Genomic DNA, 20466 nt, shown 5'->3' on the forward strand with positions numbered 1-20466 from the left:
GGTGCCACGGAAAGAATACTTTTGAAATTTGACACACCTTTGACTTCCGCCTCTGCCATTTACTCATTACATTTACGTTGCCATTTACAAATTTCACTATGTGATGTCCACACAAGGAATTTTGGTGTCACTGGTAGTTTATCTATCTACCTAGCTAGCTAGCTGGCTAGCTCTACCTACCTACCTACCTATTGTCAAAAGCTCATGAAAAAACAGGAGTGAAATCAACAAATCACTTAAGTAGAAACTAGTAGAAACTAGTAAAAATGTACTGTACACACACCAAAAAGACAGTTTGCAAACCAGAAGCGCACAAAGTAAAACATGGAATGAAGCTCGGAAGTATATTGTTATTAAGCAGCTTACAGAGTAGGAAGGCAGTGTTTATTTTTTACAGTTACAATATTAGAATTTTCTTAAATGAAAGGGAATTGTTTAGTGGTGATCTCATATCAATTTTGAGTAACTAAGTTTTGTTTATGATTTTCAGAAGCGTAACCAAGAAGTGACCCAGGTCAAGTTAACATCACTTGTCTTGTAACCTAAACTAAATTAAGCTTTGCTTGTATGACTAACTGGTTCTGTCTGCTCAGGGAATTCTCATTTGTGTTTGATTTTAACACTGTCTATTGTCTCTTTGGTGTCCCCCCTTTTTTTTAAGTAGGCTCCACGCCCAGCATGGTGCCCAATGCATGTTTGAACGCACCACCCTGAGATCAAGAGCTGAGCTGAGATCAAGAGTTGGATGATTTACCGACTGAGCCACCCAGAATTTGGTATTCCTTTCAACCTATAGTTTCATTAATTCTTTGTATGTTGTGACCCTTCATTCTTCTGTAACTTCTATAAGATGATGTCACAACTTCCAGATCTACCTTTTATGTCATTTAATTTTTCTTAAGAAATGAAACAAGTTTCATTTTCTTTATCTTTTGTGGTGTGTTCTGTAAAAATCCCTTGGCTTGATCTTTCATCATGTTGATTTTTCTGTTTAGCTTTTTTAAGATAATGATTTTTAGTCTCTTATCATGGAAAATTTCAAACATATTACAGTAGGAAATATATTATAATGAAATCCATGTATCTGTCATTAACTTATCTTTAATAATTATTAACATGTGACCAGTTTTATTTCATCTCCCAGTCCTGACGGTCTCAAATTTTAATTTCTATGATCAGATTTTTAATTTTCTTTTTTTTTTCTTTTTAAAGATTTTATTTATTTATCTGACAGAGAGAGACACAGCGAGAGAGGGAACACAAGCAGGGGGAGTGGGAGAGGGAGAAGCAGGCTCCCCGCAGAGCAGGGAGCCCGATGCGGGACTCGATCCCAGGACCCCAGGATCATGACCTGAGCCGAAGGCAGTCGCTTAACCGACTGAGCCACCCAGGCACCCCAGATTTTTAATTTTCATGATCTGTTTCATTATTTATTTTATGTGCTTCATGTTTATTTGTAGAATCGTCAGTTTTCAGGTATAAATTATTCGGTCACTCAAATCTGTAGGCTCCATTTCACTGTATTCTTAAATGTTCAGTGATTCTAGATTGTGCTCTCAATTTTATGGCTGAAATTTCTGATTAGACTATCTGCTGTGTGTGTTTGCACAACCCAAGGAGGGGGTAGTGGTTGTGATGAGCTGCTAGAATTTGTGCAGCAGCCTGTTTGCACAGAGAGGGCCTGGAAGACACAGGTGCCACTGCATGGAATACTTCAGCAGCTAGTCTTCTGGGTGTGAGGACACACCACTTCCCCTAGGTTTTGCCAGCCACTTGGAGTTCTGCCTCATTTCTCTAACCCAAGCTCCTACCTACTGATGCCTCCAGGATGCAGAACATCCCGCCTAGCCAAGAAGCCATGTACCAGGAGTCTGACCTCCTAGATGCTCCCGCTACTGGACCCAACTAACTAATGACCCTAAGAGTTACCCCAGCTTCTGTCTTCTCCCCATCCACCCCTTCTAGCTCTGCTCTCATGGTCTACCTAATGTTGTTCTACTTATGTTTGCTTTCCATCTTTCAGTTATTCCCTGTAGTTTCTGGTCAGTGAGAGTTTTTCTCTGTTTTTCTAGTATAGTTATGAATTAAAAAAAAATTTTTTTTTCAGGTGCCATATGACAGCGATTAAGAGTGTGGGCTCTGAACACAAGCTACCTGGATTGAATCTTGGCTTTGCTATTTCCTGTATGATCTTGAGTAAGTGTATTAAATTCTCTGTGCCTCAATTTCCTCAGCTGTAAGATGGAGATCAAAATGATTCATGAGGCTGTTCTGAGGATGAAATGTATTGGCATCTAAAATGCTCAGAACAGGGGCACGTGGGTGGCACCGTCAGTTGAGTGTCTGACTCTTGGTTTCGGCTGAGGTCGTGGTCTCAGGGTTGTGAGTCCAAGCCCCGCTCAGCGTGGAATCTGTTTGAGATTCTCTCTCCTTCTCCCTCTGCCCCTGCCTCCCGCTCTCTCTCTCTCTAAAATAAATAAATTTAAAATATATAAATAAATAAATAAATAAAATGCTCAGAAAAATGTTTGGTTCAGAGTGTAGCATGATTCTAACATACAAGGCCAAATTCTTCTTCCTTTTCTATCACGAGTACCCCTTTCTTTTTTGATTGTCCACTTTCACGTTATAAAAAAAAAAAAGCACATCCAGGGAAGGCATACTTCAAGGACGTCAAACAAAAGGACACTGAACACTGGTGTCTTTGGGTGGCATCATATTGGCAGTCAGGTGTCTTAACACTCAACTTCCAGCAAAACTGAAGAAGAACCCAATAAATCTATTAAGTGATGGATCATTAAAATTCTTTCAGTGATGGATAATGAGGTGATATTTGGCACTTAAGTCGGGAGTAGTTCAACAAGTGAATGCCAGTGCTCTAAACGTCCTCTTCACAGTTTTATTTATGTGATTAAAGTTTTTTTAGTTTACATCTGTGAAAGTTCAAAAATGAAAGAGAATCGAAACTGAACTTTCATTCTAGCAAAAAGGAAGAAATCAGAGGGGGAGACAAACCATGAGAGACTCTTAACTCTGAGAAACAAACTGCGGGTTGCTAAAGGGGGGATGGGGTGACCGGGTGATGGGCATTAAGGAGGGCACGTGATGTGATGAGAACTGGGTGTTATATGCAACTGATGAATTGCTGAACACTACATCTGTAACTAGTGATATACTATATTTTGGCTAATTGAGTTTAAATTTTAAAAAAAGTAATATTCCCTCCAGGGATATGTGACTTAATAAAAATAAGAAAAGCTTCATTCATCTCACTGAGAACTGTATTTTTAACAACATTTTACTTTTTGTCTTAATAATTACCAACATTTTAATGTATTTTATATTGTTTTTAAAATTGAGGGTTAATAATAATTGTCATGATAACTCAATTTAGACAAAACATTTAAAACATAGAGTCTTGTGGTCGTAGAAAAGCTGAAAACTTTTAAATTCCACTTTCATTTATTAAAAAAATATTTAGTCAGCACCTACTCTGTATGGGGTCCTGTCTCAAGTGCTAGGAAGTCAGCAGTGACAAAACAGAAAAGAAATTTCTATCCATATGAAGTTTGCATTCTAGTAGGTAGGATTCAGATAAAAAACAAATAACAAACACATAGAAAATATAATCGTAGAGACACATATTTTTGTGCCAGAAAAACATGGTAGAGTGTTGGATGACTTCCAAGCATAAAATATATTAGGATATTTGGTGGGGGAAAATGTGAATTTAGGGAGAAAAAAGGAACATTCACAGGAAAGGCTTGATCATGCCTTTTTTTAAAAAAATGGGTGATGGTTATGGTCATATGGCTATAACCTTAGATTTCACTGGAATATTAAAAAGAAGTAATATAAAAGTACCTAAAATTTTTATTTCATGCCACTTTTTACAATACACTGAAATCTCATTCTTCAAAAATAATGAAAAAATACAGATATCCTCTTTATAATGCATGAGAGTGTACAGAGTTTTACAAAACCATGTGAGCAAGTTTGAGGACCACTAAATAGAACGCTCGTTAGGGGTGGAGAAAGGATGATGCTAGAATGTGAAGTAGTAACTAGAATCTTGATTTTATTCAATGTTTCCGTCGTGTGACGAAATATCACTTAAGAACCTGAGTATGAATTCATGTCAGTTTTTCCTAAATATTCTCTTCATATTTATGTCAAACAATTGCTTGAAATTTGAACACCAGATATCTTCTTAATAATATAATGATTGAGCAACTGTTTTTGATGTTTAATCAATCAAAAACAATTTGACAAAACCTCAAAACAAACAAAACCAGTGAATTCTGAAGATCTTGATAAAGTATAGTTAGAAAAAGAAAGGGGACCTGCTTTTATAATTGTCATTGTAGTTTGGAAATTACTTCTAATGATAGAAAATTTTTGTATAAACATTCCACAGCTCCTGAGACCTGTGATGTTGAGGGTAAATGAAGCCTAAAATACCTCTATCTGTGATGATTCTGAGCATCCAGTACTGCATGAACCTAATCCTTTGTTTCCGGTTTCTACTCACAGTAAGAAAACGATCATAGGTGAAGTTAGGAGGGCTTGTCTCCATCTAGTGGTCAGTGTATTGTACTAATACTATTATGCTAACATCAAAATATGGGCATTTTATTTTCTTAACTATAGTGAAAAATGCCTTTAACCAAGATACTATTGTTATTTTCTAATCGTGTCTGTCAAATTTGACAATAATCAGCTAGAAGATACATAATCTTGGGGCACCTGGGTGGCTCAGTCAGTTGAGCATCTGACCGACTCTTGATTTCAGCTCAGGTGGTGATCTCAGGGTCCTGGGATCAACCCCACATTGGGATCTGTACTCAGCGGGGAGTCTGCTTGTCCCTCCTCCCCCTCTGCTCCTCCCCTGCTCATGCTCTCTGTCTCTCAAATAAGTAAATAAAACCTTTAAAAGAAAAAGATACATAATTTTAAAATAGATACATTGATATAAATGGCTTAAATATATTGTTCCAAAATCCCATGAGGCTGTTTCTCTGCTCAAAAAAAAAAAGGGATTTCTTCCTATTAAATGTAATTTCAGGTACAACTCATGTTGTCACAGAAAGATACATTAAATTGTTTGATTTTATTTTCATATTAGGCATTTCATTTTGACACCTACATGTGAAACAATATTCATTAACAAATACCGAAGATTGATGACACTGTTTAGGCCTGTTCTTAACTGACAGAAAGAGTATTGTGTCTATTAAATTTAAAATATTGCTTACCAAATAGAGAGACTAATTCCTAATGGGTCTGTCATACCTAGTATTTTCTTTGTAGAAATGCACCATTCTTCATAGTGACTTTTTTCTCTTTCTTTTTCGTTTTCATAAACCCATTAGAGATAAGAATGTTAATCACATATTGAAATTGTATTATAAAAATAATACTACTTTTCTTTTCTGTAAGATGTCACAATTTATAAATGGTCTCATATAGTTTCTATTATTATCTCCATCTTCATTTAACAAAGGTGTCCGGTGACACTCCACCCCATTAAGACCTTAGTAAGATTGACTTATACATTCATTTATGCCCATAGAAGTCCAAAACCCTCCCTCAAGATTTCTGCAAATGTCCAAAGGGCTCTCACTCTCAAAGCCACTCCATCTCTGGACTTCTGCAATCATGCCATACATGTCTTGTCTGCAATATGGCAACCAAGACATGAAACCAGATCCATTCTTAATTTCTAAAAAATTACCCATTCAACCCTGGCTTGTAAGAGTATAGTAAATGTTGCTGAAGAATAGAAGGAATAGAAGGAAGATAGAGAAGTTTAGTCACATCCATTCAAACTTCAATTTGAACATTAGTCAGGTGGGTTCCGAAAATGTTCTTCTGTCTCTCCTCCACTGGGGAACCTACAATGGTCTTTCTCTCCACCAGCGCCTTAGACTCAACCAAAGGCCTTGTGATAGACAGGATGCACTCTTTACAAAGGAATTGTAAACACATTTTTCTAACATAGAGAAAAAGAAATTGATGCACAGTTTCACAGGAATACTGTGCTGAGTATTTGAAACACGGGTGAGTAAAGATGACCTCTATATCTCAAAACCTTATGTTCTGTTTAAACTTAAAAAAAAAAAAAACAACCAAAAAAATTCTTGGCCTGTGAGGTAAGAAGTTATTTCCTACATAAACTGTGGATTTAATGTGCAAGCAACTCAAATAGAGGTCTACCCAGAAGAAGAAGAGAAAAAAAATTTTGTCTGTCTTTGATTAAGCCATTTATGACACAATCAAGTGGTTGTAGTTTTATTTTGCAAACTAGAAATTGCTTGCCTTGAGGCCCTAAAATCTGTGGTAAGAGGGGGTGGTTTATACTTAAAAATGCAAAGTATTAGACATGAAGGTAACACCCTGCCTTCACTTTCATTAGCAATAAACAATAGGTGATCTCACATGAGTTATTTGACAGGTTAGGTTTGCCTTATTTTTAAAAATCATGGTGTTTGGAATATCTCCCTCTCAGCTTTCTCAGATCTTTGACCAATTTTCTCTTGGCCTTGACTACCAGGGGGAATAGAAAAGAGATTAATCAGCAGAATAAATGGATAAGATTAGAGGCTTGCCTCAAATTAAGAAAAGGACTTCATATTACATATTATAAAAAGAGGTAGCATAGTATGGGATGATGATAGAGACCAGTTAGTATTAACTCATTATGTTGACAAGGGTGTCACATACAAGCTATACAGTCCTTTCTTGTCATAACAGAAAATATTTGCTCTGTAGGTCAAACTAGGCTTGATATACTGGGTTTGAGTAGTTCAAAGATTTCTGAGCCATTCGAACGAGGGTCAAATGGCAACAGATCATGGCCAGTGACTTTCATGTTTTTTTCCTCCCTCTGGGAAATTGGAAGCTGTGCAGGCTTCTAAGGAGAAAAATGGTTAGGTATATTACAAAAAAATCTTACAAATAGTAACTCCCAAATGCCAAGTGTAATTTATACTGGATAAAGAGAAAAGGAGGCAAATAACATGTGTTTCACTGCCACAGAGTGTAGAGCAGCTAAGCTCTCTAATTCCTCAAAAAAGCCATGTTCTTCTTGCCTGAGACTCAGTTTCTCCTCTTTTCCCCATCACCTGCTGAGGTAGCTGGTCTCCATAGATGGCTCCCCAGAGAACCTTGCTTCCTTTTACTCATCACCTTGGTATAGCTTCCCCTTGAATCTGGACATTCCCTATGACTTATTAGGAAACAACATGATGTTGAAGAAGTGATGCTATAGGGTAGATGAGCCTTGGTCAGGGAAAGTCTTACTGATTCCATCTCTTAGGGTCTCACTCTTCGGTGAGCCTTGAGCTGTTATGAAAAAAAAAAAAAAAAGTGCTCCAGTTGTGATAGGGGTTGGAGCATAACACACTGAGTATCACAGAGAGCCCAGGAATCTCTCTGCTAAGCCCTGCCCAGATTCCTTACCCATAAAACTGAAGCATATAATAAAGCCTCTTGCATAAAGCCTCTAAGTTTGGGGGTCAATTGTGATGCAACAGTAGGTAACCAGAAAACTTGGTTCCCATCAGATCACTTTCCAGGTCTCAATTAAGATTTTATGCCTTCAGGGAAGCCTTTTCCAACCTCATAGTCTGGGTTGGGCATCCCTTCTAGGTACTGCCTCATCCTAGCAGTTCACATATTGTATTATAATTGTCCACTTATTCTTGTCTGAGATTAGTGAGAGCAAAGATCGTGTCTGAATTGATTATCATTGTGCCCTAAGAACCAACAGTGCTTGGTATTATAGTAAGCAATAAACAAACATGCCCCATTGAATCAATGAGTGCACTTCTGATGCAAGTAAACACTGATCTCTTACTCCACTGGAAATAAGCCCCTTGCCTGTTTCACTATTTGATAATCAGCTTCCACTAAAAGCAATCATGTAAAATATATCTCAGCAAACTGTAAGAAGAACATGCATTGCATAATCCACAATGCCACTCAAATTATTAAAAGACGTGGAGGATTAAGATATAGGTTTGAGCAGTAGAATTTCTTGTCTAAATATTCACTAATCCATTGTTCTGGATTTTGACCAATCGAAGTTTGTTTAATCTTGGATCAGTGCTGTCCTCATAGCTTTCATGGGTGAGGAGAATTTTAAGACTGTGAAGGTTCATGAGCTGTGTGTTCTAAATGGAGAAAAACGCCCTCTCGTATCCTATAAATAAGACATCTGTGAATTGGCAAACACCAGCACAAACAAGTTCATCTTATGACAGTAAAACTGTCACGAACATGTTTAAACTGAAAACGTACAACTCGGGAAAGGTTTACAAGATGCAGATGTCATGTAAGGCAGTAAATTGAGCCAAATGACCCAAAAGATGTAATGGGCAGGAATTTTTATGAAATGAATAAGAAATCAGAGAAAGGGAAACACAGATACACAATAGGATGGCCCTCACTATTATGTCACTTGGTGGGTTCCTGGAGTCATCTGAAAAGTGGAATATTTTTCCACAAGCATCTGACCTTGATTAAAGAATTGCCAAGAAAAGGGCCAAAGGTATTACCACACGCTCATCTCAGTCATGAACTTTGGTCAGTCTTCTTAACTCTTGGCAGTTGTTTACAGTTTCTTGTGAGACCTACCCCAGTGCTCTTCTATCATTGTGAGCCTGAGAAGGTTCTCTGGGGTAAATGGTATTGCAACGTCTGCCACACAGAGCAGCCCCCACACGCTGCCTTCTCTGTGGGATTCTTTAGGAAATGAAATTCCAATGCATTGACATCTCAGTGAGAGCTGAATGTTTCCTACAACATATCCCTTACCAAGAATTTCCTATCAGAGAAAAGTGCAATGTGAGAACACTGGGCCAATGTGACTTAATATATTTTTTCTGCTATGCTGCAAAATGTAATATATATATATATATTTATATCAAAATTTATTTTTCCATTTGCCTTTAAGGTCGATTGTCAACTGCATGTTATATTATTTATACATTATCAAAGGGTACCTGCAGGAAGGGAAACCCCTCTGAGGTTTTTTTTTTTTTTTTTTTTTGAGAGAGAGAGCATGTGACGGGGGAAGGGAGGAGTGGAGGGAGAGGGAGAATCTTAAGCAGGCTCCCCGCCCGGCACAGAGCCCAAGGCAGGGCTCGATCTCATGACCCTGAGATCATGACCTGAGCTGAAACTGAGTTGGATACTTAACCGACTGAGCCACCCAGGCACCCCTGAAGTCAATATTATTATTCTAATTTCTCCTAAGGGGAAAAATTAAGACATGGTCCAGAGGTTACCTGTTGCAAATTAGAAAAGCATATAGTCCAAAAGCACCACATAATAATTTGAAGCCCCTTTTCTTCCATAAACTGACCTGTCTCTCTGTATTCAGGATTATATAAACTAGAACCCAGCATGACCTTAGACATGTAGTCAAAAGTTCTTATTTTAAAGTCAAGGCCTAGAAAGTTTAACTAAATTGCTCAGATTCACATAGCTGGTGGCAGAGCAGGAATTACCTGCTAATGTTCTTATGAGTTCATTTGACATTACCTGATTTCTCAATGAGATCCAGATACTCAAACTTCTGAACCACATAGAAAGTAAAATTTTTTTGAAGAGGATGCCAAATGCTTTATAAATGCTTCTTCCCAGTGGGACACCTGGGTGGCTCAGTCAGTTAAGTGTCTGCCTTCAGCTCAGGTCATGATCCCAGGGTCCTGGGATCGAGCCCTGCATTGGGCTCCTTGCTCAGCGGGGAGCCTGCTTCTCCCTCTGCCTGCCACTCCCCCTGCTTATGCTCTCTCTCTCTCTGACAAATAAATAATAAAATCTTAAAAAAAAAAATTCTACATCCCAAATAACTAAATAACTAAATACAATTAATGGGGATCTATTACTTCCCCCAAAAGATTGGGTTTGCCCTTTAAGTGACACAGAAAAAAATAAGAATTCCCAAATAAGAGCAGCCAAGAATGGTCAGATATTTTTCTAATACATATCTCTCTTGATCAAGTACAGTATTTTTACTTCCTGCAAGGGGAAAAGTGAACCTATTATAAAATGATTTAAGAAAACTGATTTAAGACAGTTGCTCATTTTTTCTTTTGGTGGAGAAAATGGAAATAAGGAAGTAGTCTTTTGGATAGCATGAGAAATATGGAGAAAAAGGCTGAAGTGGGAAGAGACAAGAAAAATAAAAGAAAAAGAGCTCTTTAAGTAAGGAATCAAATGTATAATTATTTGAGTATAGTTATACCAAAGAGAAATTCTGGTACAGTTTCACTTAGCATATCACCCTGCTCCTGACTTTGATCTACCGATCATGTCTTCCCATCCAGTCAATCCTTAGCCACTAGGAAATATTCTTATAATGCCAACAGATAACTTGCATAAGGCATAAAATTAATTTAAGAATAGAGTTTTAATTGATTTCTCATGCCAAAGATTAACAGTAATCCTTCCCCAAGGTTGTGTTTTCCTTATGTCCTTACTATATAACATTTCTATTGACTTTCTGAACTCAAGTATCAAGCAAACAAAATGGCAGCCAGCAGGCCCTACAAAAGAGGAGCAAGGGTAGCCCCATGGACAAGCCAGACACTTCATGTGCTTGGGGACAGCAATGGTTTCCCTCACACCTCATTATCAAGCCGCCCGTTAAGATGCTTTATTGAGGTCAAAGAAGCTGATCAAAAACATATATTTAGAAAAAATATATATTATTACATGAAGCTTGAGGTTTCTTCCTTAGAAGTAAAGTAAGAAATGAGGGAGATTTATGTATTTCTGTAGTTGAACACTGTCTTGGGTTAGGGCTCTTAATGAAACACAGCTGCTAAAATTTGCTCCAAAATTTAAGACAATAAACCTCTGATATTCCACAGAAATGATAATTCTGTTGAAGTGCTCTTCCCAGAACCAAACCCAGAACGTGGGATTGAAAATATCAGGTCTCGGGGCGCCTGGGTGGCTCAGTCATTAAGCGTCTGCCTTCGGCTCAGGTCATGATCCCGGGGTCCTGGGATCGAGCCCCGCATCCGGCTCCCTGCTCTGCGGGAAGCCTGCTTCTCCCTCTCCCGCTCCCCCTGCTTGTGTTCCCTCCCTCGCTGTGTCTCTCTGTCAAATAAATAAATAAAATATTTAAAAAAAAAAAAGAAAATATCAGGTCTCAGAGGACCCTGAAAGATGAAAAATATTTCCATAAATGGAAATCGAAGACAAATTTTACAAATCAGAGATGAATTCATTCAGGCTGGGAAAGAATGTTAAAAATCCAAATCACTTCACCTGTGCTTCATTGACATCATCATATTACGGTAAGTACCCATTAGGGTGGTTGACCTAATATTTACATTTTCTTTCTGTGATTCTTTTCCACTTTCTAAATTCATCAGAAACATCACAAAATCTTGGGTAACACTGTTGCCATTTTGCCTTTCCTATCTAAGAAATCCAGCAAATGATTTTTGGATGAGCATCTTTATGCATAACTCAGGATAGCCATATATCTGGAGATAATCATGAAGAAATGTTGCAAACATCTCTTCATAAGTTATGTACATATAAATAATTGTGAAAATTACTTTCATAGAATTTGGGCAAGATTAGCTAACTTTTCAAATGGAGGAGAAAAAAAAAAAAACTTGGAGAAGTATAAAGGAAGCCTCAGAAGGGCGGGGAGAGCTTCAGAGAGGTTATGAGAGTCACACGAAAGAGGACCTTATAAACTTTGGTAAGGCTTTGGCTTTGGGTTTGACTGAGATGAGAAGTCACAATGGGTTTTAAATGGGATTATCATCATCTGATTTAAGTTTTCAAAGGATCCCTCTGGATACTATACTGAGATTAGTTTATAGAGGAATATAAGTGGAAGTTGGGTGACAGACTAAAAGATCATTCTACATGCTAGGCTAAGGTTAGTTTATGGGGAGTCATGTTGGAAATAGTCAATGTGGCTTGTTTATGTGATTTCCCTTGCATCTCAGACTTCCCAGCTCTTAAGACTTAGTCTCAAATGGAGTCCATGGAAACTCCACAGAGGAGTCTATACAGCATTCCCATGGTTGTAAATAGAAGGTTTTTATTTGGAAACCATCTTATGTGCTACTTGTTAGGGAAAGTTGGTCCAGCAGCATTGACTGAATGTTGGGTCATTCCTTTCCTCCATCATTACATACCCTTATTTGAGCTCTATTTTGGTAGCCTTCCTTTTCTCTTTTTTCTTTTTTTTCCCTTTCTTTCTCTGTGTGTGCATGCGTATGTGTGTGTGTGTTCCTGAGGTTTCAAGATGTCTCAAAGCTACACTGAAGATAGATTGGCTTCTGTTTATCATTCTTCTGATGATTTGTGGATGGTTTCCTTTCTGATACTCCTTATTTATACCTGCCAAACAGTTTTTATAAGTATCACCTTCCTTTCTACAGAAGAACTCCTGGTGTTTCTTGTAGTTCAGATTTGCTGAAAATGAATTCTCTCAGCATTGATTTTTCTTTGGTCAGCTTTAATATGATATTATCTTTTTTTCCTTTCAGTCCTTTAAAGTCATCTTTCTGTATTCTGGCCTCTGTTGTTTCTAATGAGAATTCAGCCTTTCTTTCTTTGTGTGTGTGTGTGTGTGTGTGTGTGAGAGAGAGAGAGAGAGAGAGAGAGAGTAAGAAGTTTATTAAGTGAAGATATAGAAAAAGCTCTCAAGGATGAGAGGGGTCCCAACAGGGTTGGGACAGGGTTACCAAAGGGGCCTTGAGGGTTGGTCTTTTATAGAAAGCTAACCAGGGAACTTAAATCTCTATTGGTAACACCTTCAATGGCTTACTTCCTTTTTAGGGGCTGGTTATTCTTTGTTGGTCACAGGTGATTATCATGCGGTCCCCCACCCCACACACCTAGGGGAGGGCAGCAGTCCCCCACCCCTCACCATATGCCTAGGGCAGGGTGGTCTGATTTGTCCCCTTATATCTGGTTTCCCCACACCTCCACATTTTTGGGACTTCTGTGAGCCTGATCACCTAGCCCCCTATCTATCTCTCCCTACGTAGCCCCACCTGTCCCTTACTCATTCCTCCCCCTGGAATAGTAACCCTAATTGCCATTAAGGAATTAGGGAATGGGACAATGACCACTCTGGCTGCTTCCTGCTGAAATGGGGTGGCGGGCTGTGTGGCAGTTAGAATCTATCCAGGGGTCAATCCAGGGGCTTATGGTATGGCTCCAGGGGGTCATGAGGGGTAGCAAATGGTACATGCATCAGCAGATGCAAAAGGATGAACATGAAAGGGAATGCAAACTGGTGCAGCCACTCTGGAAAATAGTATGGAGTTTCCTCAAAGAGTTGAAAATAGAGCTACTCTATGACCTACCAATTGCACTACTGGGTATTTACCCCAAAGGCACGAATGTAGTGATCCAAAGGGGCACCTGCACCCCAATGTTTATAGCAACAATGTCCACCTTAGCCAAACTATGGAAAGAGCCCAGATGTCCATCGACAGATGAATGGAAAAAGAAGTGGTATACACACACACACACACACACACACACACACATACACAATGGAATATTATGCAGCCAACAAAAAAATGAAATCTTGCCATTTGCAATGACCTGGATGGAACTAGAGGGTATTATGCCAAGCAAAATAAGTCAATCAGAGAAAGACAATTATCATATGATCTCACTGATATGCGGAATTTAAGAAACAAGGCAGAGTATCATAGGGGAAGAGAGGAAAAAATGAAACAAGACAAAACCAGAGAGGGAGGCAAACCGTAAGAGACTCTTAATCTCAGGAAACAAACTGACGGTTGCTGGAGGGGAGAGGGCTGGGAGGATTGGGGGGCTGGGTGATGGACATTGGGGAGGGTACGTGTTGTGGTGAGAACTCAGCCTTTCTTATTCTTACTGATATTTCCTGGAATGTAATCTATCAAGACCACTTTATCCTTAACATTTAGCAGATTGACTATGGTGTACTTAGTTTTGGTTTCCTTTATATTTGTCTTGCCTGGGGTTCACTAAACTTGAATCTGTTAAGTACCACAGATCTCAGACACTGGTCAGTTTATGGCTTTTTTTCTTTTCTTTCTTTTTCTTTTTGCATTATTTTTTCTTGGTGCCTCAGTGTACATAAATGTTATTGGTCTATCTTTAAATTCAAGTTCACTGATCCTTTTTCAGCAGTGTCCAGTCTACTATTAAGCCCATCACATGAATTCATTTCTGATACTGTGGTTTCCATTCTATAATTTTCATTTATTTCCCTCTTATAGTTTCCATTTTTCTGATGAAAGGTCTCACCTTGATATCTGTGAGTCTTCTTTTATTGACTGATTCTTCTTTTGATTTTGGATTATATCTTCCAGTTTCTTTGCATGTCTCATAATTTTTTGTTTGCTAGACATGCTGGGTCATTGCCTCTTTTAAGCTATATTTTCACTTGAGCCACATGTTTAGTTTATCTATTCACTGCCAGCACCTTTCCTGCTCTCTGTCTTTCCTTTGTTATTATGTCTTCCCTTGCTTTTTATCACATTAGTTTTTTGATTGTTGTGGGGTTTTTTTAATACTTCTTGGGACTAGTGAGCTGGTTTATTGTTAGATAACCAAGGCTTTGTTTCACTAAACACTTGCAATCTACTAAAGTTGTAAGACAAATGCTTCAATTCTTCTATTTTGGAGAATTCTGGTTCATGGAAGTAAAGGTTGAGATCAGGGTGGATAAGAGTAGTCAAGGGAGGTATTATGAAGGACGAGGACTTGAAGAGTGCGTTAGATATTGACCAGAGGGGAAGGAGAAGCATTTTTGGCAGAGAGAACAAAAAACCTAAGGGATAAAGAAAAATAAGTAGGACATTTGCAGGTCTCTGAAGAGATGAATATGAGAGCTAAGGTTAATGTGAGATTAGAAAAAACCATGATGAAAGAAATTTTTTAATTCTATTTTTCCTTCCTGTTATTTATTCTTTTATGATTAAACAATATGAATAATATAGTGTCCTCCATACTATTCCATTACTTCTCTACAAAGAGCTGTCAATGCTATTTCCTGCCCTGATATCTTTATGTTTTACCCTCTATGTTCAATAAACTTATCAAAATACAATTAGGATGTTTTCCATTTAGATTTGACTTTTCCTCACCACTCTAGATTAATTCTTAGCTCCAAAAAGTCAAATAATAGAAAAGTGAAAAATGAATTGTCAAATAAATCAATATTTCATCTGTGAGGGATTAAACTACCAGTATGAATAATTATTTTCATGAATTTATTGATTTTTTTACCGAATTTACCAATCAATATAGTTAAAATAATTGAAGTATCTATATAAATAGCAGTGAATCATGAGACCCAAACTTATAATTATCATTTTTCATTTTGTCAATTGCCATGCTAGAAACTATTTTCTCTTCCATAAACCTTTAAATTCTCTTCAAATTCTCCTTTATGACCTTTAAATTCTCAGCTCTGTTGGACTTTTAACACATCAAAAACTCTATCAGTATTCTACAAAGAACAAATAATAATCACAAAAAGTGTCTGCTCTGTGGTAAAAGAAATTCCTGGCAGGTTCCTCCCTAAATAAAAATAACTGGAATGACTCCCATAAAATTCATGTGGTCCACACAGAAATAGTTGGATTTCATCAAGACCTCAAAAATGTCTGGTTAAAAACATAAGAACCACACTAGAATAAACTTCCTATTGATGAGATCTCTCAGATCATGGAATCCCATTAAGACAAGCTTATCACTGGAACCCCTGAAAAACACACTGAACAAAACACTAAACAGTAAAAGTACCAATAACAGTTTATGTGGAGGTGGAGCAAAACTCCATTTTGCCTCCAAATACTAAGATTCTCAGAGATTCATGTAATACTTGCATTTTTTCCTGCTATGGAAACTGAAGCTGTTTCTTCAGTTAGAAATTATATAGGCATATCTTGCCTCTGTGGTTTTGGCTCAGCATCTTTGACTCCGTTAGATTGTTGATAATCAATGAAAAGAAATGAAAATGTTCTTATTTAGAACCTACTGTCTCCAAGTCCTAGGATTTCAGTAGTGCGCTCAGCATTGGTGATAGAACTCTATTTTGATTCCCTACCCAATCTACTGTGGGGCCAAGGACAGCTGTGAGAAGACTAGCCGGGACAAAGCTGCTTTCTCTGGCCTTGGAGGAGAAGTATGTGAAATTAGATTGCCAGGGATTGAACTCATAACCTATTCTTCATTAATTTTATTCTCTTCCTAATATGAAATGTAGACTGAATTGCCATTTAAGAAACTAGTGCAAGTATAAATAGTAGTAGTATTTAAGACGTTTAGGTGATATGTAAATTTAAGCCATTGATATGACAAAGTTTGGTCATAAAATGATTAAAATCACAATATATTGTGGAAGCAAAAATATGACTATGAAGACACAGATAATAGTAGTAATCTCGTATAAAGATGCTATATTTGAATAGTGACCCCTCACTACCATGGCAAATAATGCTTTACGCTCTTGGGGTTATTTAACCCAGAAACTTCTACTCTGGTTGTATGCTTCTTTTAACTAGGCTACAGAAGCATCCATAAGAAATACGAGTTAAGCCCACCCCTTATATAAGCACCTGAAAATGTTATTTGCGTCACCTTTCAATCTGTCTTCCCTCCTAGACTTGGGAGAGGGAATATTTCTTTTTATAGTTGCATCCCAAATTGCAACTCAGTTCCATCGTGCCCTTTATTGAGCATTTATGCACGAATGCCAAAGGAACTGAGAGTTCAGTACCTGGTTTATTTGCTTTTTTTTTGCCACATATAAAAATAATGCAGGGAAATGGAGCTGAAGTAAACAAGATGAAAGAAACACATTATCATAAAAATCTGCTAATCAGTTGGTTATTCCCTGTGGAGCTAGTTAAGACTTCTAAATACCTTCACCAAGCCACTAACAGTTTATAGGGCCATAATTTGTGTAGTCCGAGATCTCTAAATATATAAATCATATAAAAGATTTCTTCAGGCAAGTGTGGCCTATCTAATTGAATTGATCACAACATTGTCATGGCTTCATTCCTATGAATGGAATGATGAGCAGAAGTTTACTCCTTATCAGTTGCCTAATATAACCTAGCTTGTGTGGTTCTAGTGCTTTATAATAGAGTTTATGTGGCTGACATGTGATTCTCTCAACAGCCTGCACACCAAAGCTGTGGATCACGGGTGTGCTTCTTGTGTTGTTCACGTGATATTTCCATAACTCGGGTACAGTTCACGTTTCACTGATGTGATCTGTACACATCTTAAGGAATCTTTTTTATTTGTTGTTGTTGTTGTTTTCAAGGAGGGACCCGTTCGGAAGTCTTAACCCTACAGGATTTGAGGTTTTCTGAAGGTTTGTTATATTAGGAGAGAAAGAATCACTGTCTTTGATGGCAGGTTGACAAAGGCACTTTGTCCCTGGAGTCATTTTATTATATGACTACTGTGTTCTGCCAAGAAGGCTGAGACCACCTACCTGCACATTGAAAAACACAGCTGAGATCTATCTTTGTGACCCAGACACATGGCCTCTCAACTTCTCTCTGTACTGAAGGAAAACATCATAGTCCAGGCCAGATGAAAACAAGCACTTTTTCCCCCCACTTTTTTCTGTGGGAAAGATGAGCTGAAACCAAAGCTAATATATTTGAAAAATCTGGGAAAAAAACAGAACAGATCTTTTAAAAGTCATTCCTTAGCCCCATTGGTATGCTACTTGAAGGAGTCTTACAAAGAAAACTTCTGTTGGAGTGGAAAACACTGAACGAAACCCATGTTATGTGAGACCTTAATTCCCTGGAGCTGGGAAAGGTGAAAGAATCAGGTCCCTAGACTCTTGGACTGTTTTCATTAGTTACCAAGAATGTTTATGCAATCAGTTTTAGCCACTTCATTAGGAATCCCCTTCATCTGTTTGATACAGTTAACACAAACCCGTTGAAGCTAATGTTTAAAAGCCAAACTACTGTATTATATACAACACATTCGTGAGGACAAAGATGCAGAAGAAGAGGAAGGATTTGTTTGTTCTGTTTATTTTTTAGAACGTTTTTTATTCACCAACCGTATATCTGCCCACATGTCAACAGTGCAGCCTAGCGCAACCGCACCGAATCCCCGACGTAATGTGATTTATGGCTTCATGCTTTCATCTTGGAAGGGGTATATTTGGCCCCAAATACCTGATTTTACACAATGAACTCACAGACCCTGAGCCAATCTTGTGAAGCCATTGGCTCATGTAAAGCTAAATCACTTAACATAATTCCTACATATAGCCTCTTCCATTTTTTTTTAATCACCACATTACCAGCAAATTTAATTCAACAAAACCAAAATGAAAACTGCTGGGCCATTTGGTATTTTGCATGATGAACTTTCCCCTTTCCACTAAGAACAGAGGTTCATTCTATCAGACTAAACAAATTAATTTAACAGCGTAGACTTTAGATCAGTGCTTCTCTAGCTTTTTGGATATGATTCACATTAAGGAATACACCTTACACCAGGAGATAGGTATATACATATGCATGTATACACACACACACATATATATTCCATCCAAATATATAATCTGAAACAAATTTTCATGGAAGAATGAATATTCATGCTTATTTTTTCCCGAGAAACTGAATTTATTATTTTAAAATCTTATTTTTTTAAAGATTTTATTTATTTATTTGACAGAGAGAGACACAGCGAGAGAGGGAACACAAGCAGGGGGAGGGGAAGTGGGAGAAGCAGGTTTCCCGCTGAGCCCGATGCGGGGCTCGATCCCAGAACCCTGGGATCATGACCTGAGCCGAAGACAGACGCTGAATGACTGAGCCACCCAGGCGCTCCAAATCTTATTTATTTTTATTAATTTTTTCTCTTTTTTTATTGTAGTATGAACATTTAACATGAGATTTACCCTTTTAACACATTTTTAAGCAAACAATACAATATTGTCAACTACAGGCATCAACAACTACTCATGCTTATTTTATATGGTGATCTTTAATGTGTTCTGTTCTATTCTTCATTAATGTGAATTTTGTTTATCTTTACTACCCAGTTATGTGTTGTGAATATTGATTTGAAATAAATGGCTTTAGATGACATTCACTCTGGAGTTGAAAGCCGGCACAGAATAAAATTGCACCTAGAACAGCATAATAATAGCAAACTCTTCCTGAATGCTGAGCTGAGCGCTTGCTTTCATTTATTCATTAACCTGTAAATCTCCATGATAACCATACAAACGTTTTATAGAGTAAGGGCATAGAGGGGCAGATATCTTGCCACAGACTGCATAGCTAGTTAGTGGCTGTTGATATGAACCCAGGACTACCTACGCTCTTAGCCACTAAATTCACACCTAGACAGAAGGCTGAGTCCTGGGGCTTGTCCTTGACTTAGGAATATTTGGTTGACCCCAGACTTTCCAAATCACAAATATTTGGAAAACCTTACATGGTCCTGAGAGTCTTTCCATAGCTCTAGAATATTTATGGTCTCCTTAACACGCTTTTAAATTGTATATGTCCTTCAGTGGGAAGGCAGTGAGAGTTCTTGCTGGGGATTGGCCTTTGCATGAAAAGTAGTTTATACTAAGGCCTGGGGGAATAAATGTACTGGATGACTTATTCTAGAACTAATAATAGGGAGCATCAGCCTGTAGTACAGGCCTATGACTAACCCTGGGGACAAAGAGGTGGGTGGGATCATAGCTTGGAGCCTTTTATTTTCAGCAACTGGAGTGATCATAGCGCCAAAGTCATTCCAGATATGGAAGAGAGAGTCATAGATGCAGTTCCCCTACATTGAGGTTTTCAATTTTGTTTGACCCCTGACCTATGTAACAGGTTTGGGACTGGTAATAGCCTACTTATCAACCACAGTCTTTCACTCCTGTTAATAGATGGGGCAGCAACCAACAACTCAAATTTCTTGAGAAACAACCTTATCATGATGCCTCAGGGTTCAGTTAAACAAGGGTCCAACTTCGTAGACCACAAGATTAATGTGGTCTGATCAAGTCAGACTAACTGATGAGCAAATAATTAATTGGTACACAGAGTGGTCAAAATGAATAGGTAATTTAACAGAAATAACTAAAACATTGCTGAAAGAGTTAACATAATCCTGGGTTTAAATCAATCGAAACAACGAACTTAAACAAAAACTATAGATATTGATAAAAGAGCAAACAAGACCAAACGGCAGGCCTAGCTGTGGGGCCAAAGATGTGGATCTCTCACAGGTAGGTAGTTATTACAATTTTTTCATTCATTTGTTATTTTTGACTGAGGGGGAAAAAAAGCTTTTTACCTTAAGTTTGGTTGGGTTTTGTTTTGTTTTGTTTTTTTTTGACTGACTTCTCTGGAATGTCTAAAAAGAATTATAAATAATTTTAAATTATGCCTTCTCTGTTCTTCTTTATCCTTGGAAAAGAAATAAGGG

General features: G+C 37.8%; 1 long non-coding RNA gene across 2 annotated transcripts in view; it reads left to right on the forward strand.

Annotated features, from left to right (window-relative positions):
• LOC145723112 (uncharacterized) overlaps positions 1-20466 on the forward strand; it is a 196006-nt gene that overhangs the window by 169928 nt on the left and 5612 nt on the right. For both annotated transcript variants that reach the window (XR_014147958.1, XR_014147956.1), the window contains one exon: positions 2108-2196. This is a non-coding gene — a long non-coding RNA (uncharacterized LOC145723112). The remainder of the gene's footprint in view (positions 1-2107; positions 2197-20466) is intronic.

Source organism: Leptonychotes weddellii, chromosome 8 (assembly GCF_054177405.1).
Source record: "Leptonychotes weddellii isolate Sample4059 chromosome 8, ASM5417740v2, whole genome shotgun sequence".
Classification (NCBI taxonomy): Eukaryota; Metazoa; Chordata; class Mammalia; order Carnivora; family Phocidae; genus Leptonychotes; species Leptonychotes weddellii.